At 33.5% G+C, this 15,724-nt stretch overlaps 1 protein-coding gene across 2 annotated transcripts in view; it reads left to right on the forward strand.

Annotated features, from left to right (window-relative positions):
• The window catches only part of LOC139141007 (lipoxygenase homology domain-containing protein 1-like), a 59,255-nt gene that overhangs the window by 2,466 nt on the left and 41,065 nt on the right, over positions 1-15,724 (forward strand). The gene's annotated exons all lie outside the window — the stretch shown is intronic.

Below are 15,724 nucleotides of genomic sequence, written 5' to 3' on the forward strand. Positions count from 1 at the left end.
TACATATACATCGTCCATCTGTACTCACCTCCCTTGCAAAAAGCTAGTATCATCTCAGAGCTTTTGTATCATCAGTGATAATGTGAGTGTGATCAATTAAGATGTATTGAAAAATATATCATAAAACAACTAAAGAACTGCTTACATCAGTCACAGTGTGCTTTTCTGTTTGGTTTAGTAAATAGCAGTGCTCATGTGTAATGTTTGCCTGTGTAGAAATGTACAACAGTCCTGGATTGTACTACAAAAAGGATTTTGCAGCCTAGTCAGATTGCTTACACATACAGAAACTTTGTTAAATGCAAATGCATTTGAGGTTATAACATACATGTACTTTTAGATTCAGTTATATTCAAGACTAAAACTTTGCCCTAAAATTAATTATTCTTCAGTGTGTACCTGTAAGGATACTGGCAGTTTGTCTCAATTTTGATTTTTGTGAAGTACATACTACCAAAAATGTATATTGTTTTGCACATACATTTATTCCACCATGATGTAAACACACACCAGGAAATTACTTTGGTTGTAGTATAATCACTGAGATACTGGTATACCATCACTTGTAAGTTAATAGTCGTAAATTATGGAGCCCTGATCTGATGAAAATTGCTCATCTTGTAATACAGACACTCATTAAAAGTGTAAATAAATAAATAAATAAATAAATAAATAAATAAATAAAAAGTCAATCAATCAACAAATACTGGTGTTTATTTTTGATAATAACCAGTATGTTGCATCTGGGATTCTGTCATTGGATACATGAGCTTACATAAACAGCTTTGAGTAACATCAGTTCAGCCTGACACAATCCCTTTCCTCCCCTTTCCAACATATTTGATAAAAATATTTACTGTAAATAGTTTATATATGACAAAACTCGATCGTTCAAATGTGATTGACAGTTTCTTCTATTGATTTCATTGTATCTCTAGTGACTATTTTGTTACACTTGTGGTCTTTGACCATGCTTTTTTAACACAATGAATTGCTACATTGTATCCAATGTCATGATCCAATTATGGCCATGGTGAACAAAAGGACTTTGACTTAAAAACAAACAGACAACCACAACCCATTAAGACAAAAGAGTCTAATAAAATTTAAGAAAATATTATTTGTGTTTTATCAACATAACACAAGTGTGCTCCCTTCTGCTTTAGGCAATAAACTTACACCATATGTTGTAGCTATTGCGTAACCACTGGAATAAAACCTTTGCCAGTTTCCAGTTGTCTGTATGAAATGTTGGATGCTGTAGATATCCCACTGTCTCTGTACAAAAGATATTTTTGAGTGAATTCTGCAAATATGTAATGTGAAGTCTCAAGTGCATGCTTGTAGCTACTGATGCATATCCTGCTTTAAATATCATAGATCAAGGCTTCAATTTGTAAAGTATCAGCTCAGAGTGACCTGTGAATTAGAGCCAAGCATTACGTACATACTGAAGAATAATTTAGTGAAAAATCTTGCTATTTTATGGTGATTTCAAATGCCATTGTATTTGAATCTTTATTCATTCTCAAAGATCATAGAAATGTTATTCTGAATATTCATATTTTATACTTTTGATTTTTCTTTAATTTTTCTTCTATCTACAGTGTTTCTTTACACAATTACACATTGACATTCCTTTAATACCATTTCTAAAAGGATACTACACGCTATAGTGATTCAGGTGTCATTGTTCATGTATTCAAATCTTTGTTCACTCTCAAAAATCATAGAAATGTTATTCAATCGTATTGTATATCTTTAATTTTTCTCAGTTTTTCTTTTACCTTGACTGAAATTCCTTACCATTTCTGAATAGATACAAAGCACTATGGCTTCCCAGATGGCTTATTTCACTGTTCAACATTTCTGAAATACTTTTGCTTCCACAAATACATCGTACATATTTACAATTTTTCCCTGTTGGTGTGCTGTTTCCTTCAAGCGTCCTTATACCATGGTCACTTGTAATTGTGTGTATGCGCTGATTTTATAGTTTATTTGTTTGTTTATTTTAAAATGGAATAACTATATTTGTACAGTGAATAGCTGTAAATGAAACAGGTGTAATACTAGTGATGAATATTCCATTTGAAAATGGAATACTGTACCTGTTTGTAGCACTGAACATAGTGGGAAAAGTGAAAAAAGCTTAGTGATAGAAAATCACCATGGTACGTTACAAAGTAGTGATAGAGTGAAAATCTTCTCTAGCTTCATAGATGCAAGATAAATAAAAAACACTAACAATGGTGTTTTCTTGGTCAAAGGGTAGACTTATCTAAGCTAGAATGCATTTCTGTATGCAATGAATAAAATATGGAGGATGAAGCTGAGTAATATTGTGACATCATCATCTTTGTGGGGTCATTATGTAACTATCAATATTCAGATGTTTTGTGGTTTAAAATATTGCAGAATAATTTAAACACAGCTGATATCAGCTGTGTTTAAATTATTTTAGCAATTAATTGTATCATGACTCATTTAAGACTTTGATGTATAGTTTCTGCTCCAGAATTCATGGTTCATTTACCTAATCCCCTCGACAACCTAATTAGGTTTTTATGATAAAAATAAAGTCCATATAGATGTAAGGTTTAACCTGATCTTCCATAAGCCATATTTATGTGCGTTCATGATGACTGTTATGTGTACATGCTGAATGCATGCATGTATGAATATGTGCATGCATACATGCTAGATGCATGCATGCATGCATGTATGAATGTATGCTGCATGCATTTATGTATTGTATGTATGTACATGTATGTATGTATGTATGTATGTATGTATGTATGTATGTATGTACATATATACTGATCCACATAAAAAAAACCCATAGAACTGTTTAACGTGCCACATTGGAATTTGTGTACACAATTGAAAATTGCTTTATATGTAGATTTAAATGTCCATATGAGCATATCCAAAATGTGCAAATAAGCATAAAAGTGAAAATAGTGAAAAATCATTCAACAACTTGGGAAACACTTCTCACATGTTTTATATTTTGCATGTTATTACCATACACAGGGTCAGCATAGATTTATGGTATGCAATTCACAGAGATGCAAATTTTTTACTTCCAGAAATTTACTCTCTGTAGTTTGGTAAAAAAACTTCTGAAACACCAAATTGCCTTAAAAATTGATATCAATGTTCCAAAGATATATGATTTGTGTTTTTTTGGGAGAAATTAGCCATATTTTCAATTTCAGTAATTTTTGTACTTTAACTGTGAAGGTCTTCTATTCTGCATTGGCACATATCATTCAATATAAATCGTGGTTCATAGTTTAAATGGGATATGTTGCAAATCAGATTTGTTTGAGTTGTGGCAAGACATCTATAATTTAATTATTTCATAAATGCTAATCCTAAGGCTGCTTGGTACCGTCTAGTAAAGTTCACATTTCGTATTGAATTGAGAAATGTTGTACAGCACATGATTTGTTTGCCAGATGAAGTATAGCATACTGTACATTGTGTCATCTGCTCTTTTTTACACTATTTCACAGAAACTTTATTTCAATAATCATGCTTTCTGGATTGGTGTTGTTACAATATATTTATCAGATTTGTTAATTAATTTGTTCGTATTTGACCTTTTTGAAATATACAATAGTACAACCCTGTTGTTTTAATAGCAAGTTGGTATCTCAACGTCTTGAGAGGGGAATAATTAAAATAGTTTGGCCATGACCTACCAATGTTCAGTAAGAATGCGAAAATAAGACTATTAAAACACTATAAATGTATTCAATATAAATGCTAGGGGAAGTCATGATATGAAATCATACAATATGCAGATACACATTTTCAGTTAATTATGTCATGTCCTATTATGGTTGCCATGGATACCACAACAAGTGTATCCCTGTGGCTTAGTATCCATTGAGCAGGCAAGACACAATGCAAGGTGACACAAACAGCTTAAAGGAGGTGTGCTAAGGAAATGTTATTGATGGCTTGAGCTCCCTGTAGCTGCAAATCAATTCTGTTTAATAGATTTACTGGTAATGCACCAGCAGCTGTCAACATGGTGAAGTCACTGTATGAGGGGTGTTTTGTGTGATAAGAAGCAATATCTGTGGATGTTGAACTTGACAACAAATGAACTCAATAAATTATCTTCACCTTACATATGTAGGGTAGGACAACCTGCTTCATCGTCAAATTGTGTTACACAGTTCTTTTCACTGTACTGTTTGCAAATTCATAGGATTTCAAAGACAGAAACCCAGATTTCTGCAGTTACATGTACCGGTACATGCATCTTTTAAAATAATCAAGTTTAGTGTATATGTACTTTTATGTAACACCAGATTTCGATAATTAATTCAATGAAGGCCATGCAATCAGAAATGATCTGACCCCAAATAAATTGTTTTCACCATTGATAGAAAGATTTCAAAAATACTGGTATGACAGCAATCATCAATCACTGTCATCACATGATTTATCATGACAGTGATGATCAAGTTTATGATAGCTGTTAATAATTTGATGATAGTGACCTTTACATTTAATCTAGGCTGATTGCAGGTGACTGTCCTCTATGAAAATTAATTAATATGCTACATGACTAGCTGTATTATAATTAATCCAGTAAAAGTTTCCCATTATTTCATAGTAATCAGATATAAAGGCGTATTACACTGCAAAAAAATCATATTGATTTCGTTATGCCTAATAATATGGTTTTCCTGGTGGGTACACACATACTAAAGAGGCAAGAAGTGCCAGTATTTCTAAAAGTACACATATAGACAACCTTCATACACTATACCCCTGACATCTGGTTTTGTGGTACATGTAACAACAGAATAGGGAATTATCCTTTACATTATGAAAGGAGTTTTGACAAAGATGCTTTATGATCCATATTTCATTGAAATCATATTTCAGTATCTGGCATACCTGGTACATGTATGAGTATTCATTCCGGTTTTATTAACTTTGCCTAGCCTTTGTAAACATGTACAGTATGTCTTGGGTATGGCTTTGTAATTTATTTATGTACTGCTGTAACTTATACACACACTGTGCATTTGACTTCTGAATTCCAAAGGTGTCCACATGCTTGCGGAGTTTTGTTCATCACCCCGGGTGAAATGCACCATGCATTGTTGAACAAAACCAAATGATGTGTCAAAATTTGGATAATAGGCAACAAATCTTTAATTAAAGCAGCAGTATTTAATCTCTGGTAATTGCGTAAGTCTTTATAGTCTTTTGTTTTCCATTGAAAATGGTGTCTTATTATTCAATTTATGACAAAAATGAAACTGATGATAAACAAACTGTACCACTAACCTTTGCAGAACCAAATTTTGATGCAAATTTTTTACCATTGTTCACTAGCTCTGACCATAGACCCTGGAGAAATGAGGGTCTATGCTCTGACTACCCTATGGTCCATACAGGGACTGTGTGCTCTGACCATGGCCCATGGAGCACAGTTACGAGTGTAGTGATACATAGCGGCTGCCGCGTAATATGCATCCTATGCATACGCGGTGGCCGCTATGTATCACTACACCCGTTACTGTGCCATGGAGGGTTTGTGCTCTGACCATGGCCCATGGAGGGTCTATGCTCTGACCATGGTCCATGCTGGAGGGACTGTGCTCTGATCAGGTTGGACATCTGTGGCACGAAACGGGGAATAGAAAATCCAGTAGCAATGCTGTGTTTGCATGTGTCATTGTGTGTCATTCAGTTTGTGTTTTGCTACATGTTCATTTTGATGTACTGGTAGAAATCATAAAGTTCTAGAATACAAAACTCTGAACGATGGAGTCCCCTTTTGAAAGCTATTTTTGTCTCCTCAGGGCAGGAGACCATTTGCCCTCCTTACGTCAGGCAAATGGTCACTTACCCTTGGGCACATAGTCCCATGTTTGGGCTATAGTATATATTTCTATCTCCCGAGTCTTTTATACAGCCTCCGCTGAATTGGATTCTTGTCAAAGGTGTTTAAACATCCCATTTTGTAACCGTAGCAACCAGTGTAAACATAGGAAGATCAAATCATACTCATTATATTCAATCAAAAGTTCTAAAAGCAGTGAATATTCAGAACATTCAACAGTTTTGTTGGTTTTTTAAAGCTTTTTATGTTCGTTTTGAGGCAACAGCATGACTGCACAGGGCAGGCCAGCTGTAAATCAGTTTGCAGATGTCACGAGGGGGCATTCTTACAATATTAAATTTGTTGCCATGGTAACACTGTTGCCTGTGGTCTATTGTGATAGTTTACGTCTGCTGAATGAAAACAATATTTGGATGATGTTTTTCTCACTAGTGGATAACAGGATGAAGCTTCTATAATAAAGTCCATTGTTTTTACCTGCAGCAAATACATGTTCACATATCATGTAAGTGGGTGCTCACCGTCTGAACACATGGCATTTTTGTTTAAAATTTTATCCTTATTACAAGATCAAGAACATAATTTCAACAAATCAGCATTTCTTTGTATGGAGATTGCATCTGTAGTTTGATTTTGTACAGGGACAAGAAATATATCAGTCAGGCTTTTAAATCATTGTGTTGTACTATTGTTTTTGCAATGGTTGTCTTTCAAGAAAACTCGTGTCATGACTTTATGAGATTTGGAGGATAGCCAACCAATCATTTGCAGAGTATTTTTGTGTATTCTGTGATTTCTATGTGACAGAATTAAGACTTCCGTAGAATAACCCAAGTTTCATGTTGTACCAGACTACTCTATACTGTATCAGCAATACCTAAATACCGGTAGACAGCAGTCTGTACCAAGTCTCTTCTTCCCCAAAGAACTTAAGGTGACATGATGCCGCTGGCAGTACGGTAACATTGATGGTATAATCTGAATCTAAATGTCTTTTTATGATGTTTTCATCATATTTATCAACACCTTGCCCTAGCTCGAAACATAATACTTTGTTATCAATTGTCTTTGTTATTAATCCTAATTTACAAAAATTCCCATAATGCAATGCACCCATTACAGTTGCATGTATTTTTATTAAACTTCTAAATCACTCAATATATAGATTTCTCAAGGGTGCCTGATGTTTTGTTAATGTGTCTTTCAGGCGTCTTTATAGGCAGTCTTAAAATTTCCATTTAATACTTACTTTAAGTAAGCATTTAATAGAAGTTTAAAACTGCAGAAGACATCGTCTTTTGTATGAATGATCAACCAATATAAATATTTTACTTTCTAACATGATTTTACGTGGCATTGTGGAGGAAGCTCTAATGCAAAATATTATATTCATTAAAATTACACAATGGTATGATAACAGAGATGGCATTTTGCAGAGAAATTGCTGAATAATAACAGTTGCAGTCATTTTGCTTGCTGAAATAAAAAGATTCACTTAAAGGTCAGCTAGAAAGGTGAGGAATCTTGGGGGAAATGCATGCATCCCATGCAAAATAAGGAACAAAGAGAATTTTGCATGTTGGCACTTTGACCTAAACAGTGCAATATTTTAGGCCAGTGAATATTGTCCAGCGATGATGACACATTATCAGTTGGTTTGCAAACCCTAATTTTCTCATTATTAAAAAGACTTTCCTTAAATGAGTATTTTTACTTGACAATAAAGTGTTACATTGTGTTGACTTTCATGTACCCCGAGCATGGACATATAACCCCCTCCTCCCAAGATCAAATGGTTCATGCCTTATAACGTGAAGAGTAAGTGAATCCAGTGTGCTATGAAATCAACATTGGCAATGACTTCCAGTAGTGTGCTGTAGTATGGTATTGACTCCTGTATTGCTTGCAAATGTCCGCTGTATTTCATTGAATGGTAGACTCAAGCATAGACAGCGATACATGTGTATACATTGTATTGAAGGTTTCAAATATCGTATGTATGTATGTGTTTCAAATGTCGTTCAGCTCTAGATGATGTAGTTTTGACCGTCAGTAAGGACTTGCTAGTCGAAATTTTTCCAATCAAAAATGAAGACCTTAGCATTGAGTATTAGTAATTCACATTTTTTGGTGTTAGTGTTTCGGTGTAAAGGCCTCTGGAGGGAATTTATTTCTTGAATGGTAATACAACAAATGAATATCACAATATACGAATATTAAAATTGTTTTGTCTTTTTAGCTACTATAGACTATAGTCTATAGAAGCTATTGGGATGGGTATCCGTCCGGCGTCCGTCGTCAGTCTGTATGTATGTATGTATGTATGTATGTATGTATGTATGTATGTATGTATGTATGTCCGTTTGTGAGGCGTCCGTCCACTCAAATATCTTGAGAACCGCAGTACTTACTGATTTGATATTTGTTGTGTAGATGAAAAATATGATTTTGAGAAACTATTTTTAGCTACTATAGACTATAGTCTATAGAAGCTATTGGGATGGGTATCCGTCCGGCGTCCGTCGTCAGTCTGTATGTATGTATGTATGTATGTATGTATGTATGTATGTATGTATGTATGTATGTATGTATGTATGTCCGTTTGTGAGGCGTCCGTCCACTCAAATATCTTGAGAACCGCAGTACTTACTGATTTGATATTTGTTGTGTAGATGAAAAATATGATTTTGAGAAACTATTTTTTTTAATTTTTTGATATTGTTGAAAATAGGCAAATTAATGCCAAAAAAGGTGTTTTTGGTAAAAAATCTTCTTTTCATAACCGCTGGTCAGACAGCTTTGTTATTTGGTATACAGGTCCCTAGGGATAACCCAACTTAGATTTGTTCAAATTGTGATAAAATATGCAAATCTGTATTTTTAAGGATTTTTTTTGTCATTTTTGGTCAAATTTGACTTACATTGTTTGAATTCTTGTACTGTATAAACCCTATCAATTCACCCAGGAAAAAATAATTAATATGATTTTAAATAATTGAATTAATTAGGCAATCATCAAAGGCAAAATAATTTTAGTGTGGAATTATCAGAAAGTTCAACTTTTTTCGACAGTTCATAGTGAAATGCTTACCACTTGGAGGATGAAAACATGTGAAGGCAACTTTCCTGAATCCCAACTTTTATATATTCTGAACCACCATTTATGTTGTCTAAAAGAAATTGCTCATAATAGTTTGTCATGATAGGGTGGTCAAATAAATAGAGATAGAGAAAGTTCTAATTTCCATTTAATTGTTGACTTGGTAAGGATAAAATAAGATTACTTTTTGAGGAAAAAACAGAGTGGTCAATTAAAAGAGTGGTCAAAGTGATAGGGGTTTTATGGTAAAGCTGGGCTGTAAGATTCCTCATGTGCTATTTATAGCACTTATGCAATCTGTGTAAACAGTGCAATGAAAGTGTAACATGATTCCTTATAATGCTTTTGATGACCTTGAACTTCTTAAGTTTCAAACATTTGTCTCTTCAGTGTGCTTTCTCTGAGTACGTACAGTCTCAACTTATTCAACAGAACTTACTTACAATGTTAATTTGAAAGTTAAAATGTGCTTGGTTAATAGGATGAAAATAATATATTAAAAGATAACCAGCTCAAGATTCTTTATAACCTGACAGATATGCTGTTTTTTTATGACGTAAATCTTGATTTAAGCAAGTCTTGTTTACTTTAATTAGAATGTAATTAACTCTCGTTTATTTGCTATTATAGACTAATATAGTCTCATGAAATATGCAAATCTGTATTTTTACGGAATTTATATCCATTTTTGGTTAGGTCATCCTGAAATGAGCTATCAAAGATATCCACCTTCTTCATCAATACATGTGTCACAAAAGGTTATTCTCCACATAACACAGCAGAGCTCTGTCAACTGTTGAGTTGCTTGTTTTTCAAAACCGCTGATCAGACAGCTTTAATATTTGGTTTACATGTCCCTAGGATGACCTTAGTGAGATAATTTCATACAGTCAGGAAATACGTAATTATGTATCCATGTCTATAGTAGCTTCAGGGACTTTGGCCCTATGTTTTTATTTTTGATATTGTTGAAAATTGGCAAATTAATGCCAAAAAAGGTGTTTTTGGTAAAAAATCTTCTTCTTCATAACCGCTGGTCAGACAGCTTTGTTATTTGGTATACAGGTCCCTAGGATAACCCAACTTAGATTGTTCAAATTGTGATGAAATATGCAAATGTGTATTTTTAAGGAATTTTTTTGTCATTTTTGGTCAAAATTTGACTTACGTTGTATGTAATTCTTGTACTGTATAAACCCTATCAATTCACCCAGAAAAAAATAATTAATATGATTTTAAATATTGAATTAATTAGGAAATCATCAAAGCCAAAATAATTTAGTGTGGAATTATCAGAAAGTTCAACTTTTTTGACAGTTCATAGTGAAATGCTTAACATCTTGGGGGATTAAAACATGTAAAGGCAACTTTCCTGAATCCCACTTTGATATATTCTGAACCACCATTTATGTTATCTAAAAGAAATTGCTCATAATAGTTTGTCATGATAGGGTGGTCAAATAAATAGAGATAGAGAAAGTTCTAATTTCCATTTATGGTTGACTTGGTAAGGATAAAATAAGATTACTTTTGAGGAAAAAATAGAGTGGTCAATTAAAAGAGTGGTCAAAGTGATAGGGTTTTTATGGTAAAGCTGAGCTGTAAGATTCCTCATGTGCTATTTATAGCAATTATGCAATCTGTGTAAACAGTGCAATGAAAGTGTAACATGATTCCTTATAATGCTTTTGATGACCTTGAACTTCTTAAGTTACAAACTTTGTCCCTTCAGTATGCTTTCTCTGAGTACGTACTGTCTCAACTTATTCAACAGAACTTACTTACAATGTTAATTTGAAATTTAAAATATGCTTGGTTAATAGGATGAAATACTGATACTAAAAGATAACCTGCTCAAGATTCTTTATAACCTGACAGATACGCTGTTTTTTATGACGTAAATGTTGATTTAAGCAAGTCTTGTTTACTTTAATTAGAATGTAATTAACTCTCGTTTATTTGCTATTATAGACTAATATAGTCTCATGAAATATGCAAATCTGATTTTTACGGAATTTTTTCCCTTTTGGTCAGGCCATCCTGAAATGAGCTATCAAAGATATCCACCTTCTTCATCAATACATGTGTCACAAAAGGTTATTCTCTACATAACACAGCAGAGCTCTGTCAACTGTTGAGTCGCTTGTTTTTTTCAAAACCGCTGGTCAGACCGCTTTAATATTTGGTTTACATGTCCCTAGGATGACCTTAGTGAGATCATTTCATACAGTCAGGAAATACTTAATTTTGTATCCATGTCTATAGTAGCTTCAGGGACTTTGGCCCTATGTTTTATCTGCTCTCACTACTCTATCAGAGTCATTTGCAGTGTTTTATGTAGAAATATCACCCTTTTAGTCCACTTTATTGAGTTGCTATTAATTTCAGTTTGTATACTTTTACTTTTTTGGACAAAGGAGTGCCATTAAACATTATGTAATGACATAAAAACATATCACCAATTGACTATGACGCATCAGGAGTTGTGAAGTTCAATATTTTAACAGTAATGTATTAAATCTCCAGTAAATCTACAGTCGTGACCAGAACTCAATGTATATAGAGCCAACCAAATTGGCAATTTTAAATTTGTACACAAATGAAACCCCGACTCTCTGTGTGAATGTTAGATGTTGAGAACCGGTACTTCTGAAAGTGTTCTGTGTTGATCAGTGGAGATTGCTGTTAAATGTCAATTACTTTACGGGAAGTGTTATGAGTGGGTACATTTGCTCTGTGAGATGGCAAATGCATCTTAATGACCATTCCTACAGCTGTATGGCCATTTTGAATGGACAGTGGAACAAAGATCTATGAGCTGAAGTAGAATTACCGTTGATAAAGGTTGATAAATGTCAATGGACAAAGTGTAAATGTGCAGAAAATTTTGATGTTTACATATTTAAATAATATAATTGAAGTGTCAATCCTGTGTGTGCTCAACAACAAAAAAATTAAAAAATAAGAGAAAAATTTAATGATTGCATAATCCTAAATTAACATACAGTGTACTACATACATATACACATGTACAGTATATGTAGTGTTGTACCTGTATTGTTAAAACTTGCTTAATATCATAAATGAAAAAATCAAAAGTCATTATGAATCATACTAAAAGATCTCTTTCAATAATATACCTTATATTTTCTCTATGGAGCAGTCGTTGAATGTACCCTGAAAAGTACTGAAGCAGAATATATACGGTACATACATGTACATGTTGAAAAAATTCATTACAATCTCCTGTATTTTTGGTTACACTTAGTTGCCTGGCAACCTGATCATACAAAGCTATATGTTTGACATACATCATTCAGTACATTCAGTCATTGTGCGGTCACATATTGAGTGTTTTTAATTGTTTCTCTGAATTGTAAGCCTGCATCTTATTCTGAGCTCCATAAGGGCAGGGTGAACTAGTTTTGATTATGAATGTCTATCCATTGGGTATTTCTGTTGTAAAATATAGTGATATTGTGATGATAGTGTCTGGATGTGTAAAGGGCAAGTGCAGACATCAATTTTAGCCAAAATAGACCTACACTGATTATACAGTATGTATAGTCATGTGGTCCATATTTTATTTTTCTGTTTCTGTAATAATAAAATTTCAGAATACCATGTGCGTACAGGAAGAATTTAGGGGAATTACATGTATAGAAAATAATTGCTATTGATATGGTGAATGTACTGTATTACTTGAAATTATGCTCAACCTTTGTCCTGTTTCTGTTTTTCACAAGCAGAGTGTTATTTACTCCAAATATACCGTCGAAAGACTGGCATACTTTTTTCAGCCTCTCTGATGAGATTTGTTCAATATGTTTACTTCTGAAATGTTAGGATAAATCACAACAACAAATGTAAATGCACACCTGTGCATGTGAGGCGGCATTGACATCTTCAAACACTGCATATAACACCATGCTTATTCTTTCACTATAGTCTGTATGGATAAAATCAATGTACACTGTGATATAGAATACTTTTTTACTCTCCTGAATATTACAAACACCATAACAATCATGCCAGGGGCTACAAAATGGATTAGCCTAAAAAGACAGGTGCTGCAAAACACACAAGATTTCTGTGGGTTTCTTGCTGGCAACAGAGTAGCTGCTTGTCAAAAACTCCATGCTACATTGTATATTTGATGATGATCCTGTTCGAAAAGTGTAAGTTAGCCAGAATGGTATTATACCGGTACATTATCATCAACTTCAATATCAACTAACATGTAGCTTGGCTAAGACACATAAATGTAGACCGATTAGCTCATTCTGATTGTATAATTAGATACAGTAGGTAATATTGTATGCTAGCCTGTCTCCTTTTGTATGGTTCTTGCTACATGTACTGGATAGTCGACAGGTACTAACATTATATGGAGTCTTTAATTTTTGGTGTTGTCCATGAGTATGCTGTAGATGTATACAATGTCATGTAATTTCTAATGTCTTCAGATTCAAAGGCAAGCACCTCTGTAAACAATTTATTCAAGCCAGCAAATTTATTCTTTAAAGGGATTGGCAAAACTATACATGTATAGTTAGGCTTATTGCTCAGTATTTGGGAAAAATGTACTCCGTTGAAATTTATTAGAAACAGTAACATTAGCCTATTTATTTTCCCACAAACTTTCAAGGATACATCCTGCAAAATACCTTTGAGCTGATCAACGGAACAATTTAGTTTGTTTGTCGATTTAATTCAACTCACCACTTAAATTTGCTGCAAAGATATGGATATTCTGTATCCCTCTCCTTCTCTATATGGAGTAGGGAGTTGAATCAAAGTACATATAAGGACTGAGAGTCTGACATAGTTAGACTGAGAGAATTTCAGACTGGTGTACCAACCAGTTGTCATAATTCCAAATTTTATTCATGCTTACTGGTACATGTAATATCCTGTGTCTGCATGTTGGAATATGCAGCCACTTTGAACAGAGAAGTTGACTTTACTATAATTTCATATGAAACTTGAAAATATATGGATATGAATTATTAGTTTCATACATGTACACTGCGCCCCGTGTTTAAAGGAATTGCTTGGAAAGATAAAAATAGTTTTGATAATTACAGTTTGATACATCAAGCAACGTTCAACATGGTGCTTAAGTAGAGAAAGAAGTATTTTTAGTAACTTGCCATTACGATGGAAACACATTAGAGTACTTAATACATGTAAGTGCATGAGGTACACAGGCCAGTAGTGTCACTAATGGCAGATCAGCAAGAGCTATTGATAAAACTTATTGACTCACTTAAGAATAGGAATACATTGTAAAAGATCTTAAATTTACACTTTTATGTTGCCTCTGAATGTGGGAAACTATGAAATGACACCCATTGGTAGGGAAGATACATTATACATGTATTGTCTTGATATACATGTACTGAAATGTGAAAAATAAGACTTATTGAAATTTTTTCTAAATTTTAGTGCAATATTTTAAAGGGTATTTATTTTACATGAAAATCTAACAAACAGTCTTGGGAAGTAGTTTAAAAGAACTGTACTTTGTGATGAAAATTGACAATTTTCATCATCTTACACATGATCTTATGCATAATGTATACCCTCTGCTATATCTCACTGATTGGGATACTGTACATACATGTAGCATTAACACTGTATTTGGTGATGTTATATTTCAGCATCTTAGAACAGGTAAAGACAAATACATCAACATTTCATGTTTTAGATATTTCTCCATCATGTAAGCATATCCACACACATATTTACATGTTATTCCCATTAGGGTATGATAATGACAGTTAAAAATAGATAAATTAACATATGACATTATTTAATCCATAAATCTACAATGATCAAATTCTGTCAGGCAAAACAACCCCAGGAAAATCAGAAAGAAAAGTGAATAAAAGTATGTTTAGGAGATAGAGAGTTTTAGCGGAAATGAATATAAAATATCTGATGTACGTGTAGCCGTGTTTAAGGCATTTTCAGAATGACTTGATATTCCCAAAGTGGATAACCTTTTGCTGTTTCCAGATAGTAATCATAGGATAGTGTTTCTCCATCTCAGATTCCCTGTCCAACTGTGAGCATTGCCTGGAGATGTGTCTGTGCTAAAAGAATTCACTCATAAGATTTGCAATAGAACCGGCGCCATGCAAGGCCACCAAGCTGCATGTTGCTACACTGTGTGTAATAAATGTCACATGAATATTCTAAAATGGCAAGATTTTTTTTAAAAGAAAGCTGTGATTGCTGAAAAAGATGTGACACTGTGTATAGTCATAAACGTTTATTTTTGCCAAAGAGACACTGTGAATGCTTTATAAAAATTTACATAAAATTGATATCACTGTGAGACAGGTTGTTTAATGGCACATATACGGTAATCTTAATGTAAGTGAATACTGTTGGGCCGCTTACGAAAATGAGAATGAAAATTAAGACAGGTGCTATATTCCCCAGATTATTAAGCCTTTGAGAGATGCAATTTTTCCCACCAAAGTTTCAGAGCAACATTTTACTAATTTTTAGGAATGTTTTGTAATTTTTTTGATAATTTTTAACCAAGAGGACATAACACCTCATTTGCTGTAGTTCTTTATCAAAATGTTGGCAAAATCTGAAAAAATTTGACTTGGGTATATTCTAATATTTCTATAAAGGCAGCAAAAATTGACTTTGGCACTCAAAGGGTTAAAATGAAGATCACATTCTATCCTTAGACATTGACAGCTATACAACTTTATACATGTACAAGT

This window comes from Ptychodera flava, chromosome 9, assembly GCF_041260155.1.
Source record: "Ptychodera flava strain L36383 chromosome 9, AS_Pfla_20210202, whole genome shotgun sequence".
In the NCBI taxonomy this organism is placed as follows: domain Eukaryota; kingdom Metazoa; phylum Hemichordata; class Enteropneusta; family Ptychoderidae; genus Ptychodera; species Ptychodera flava.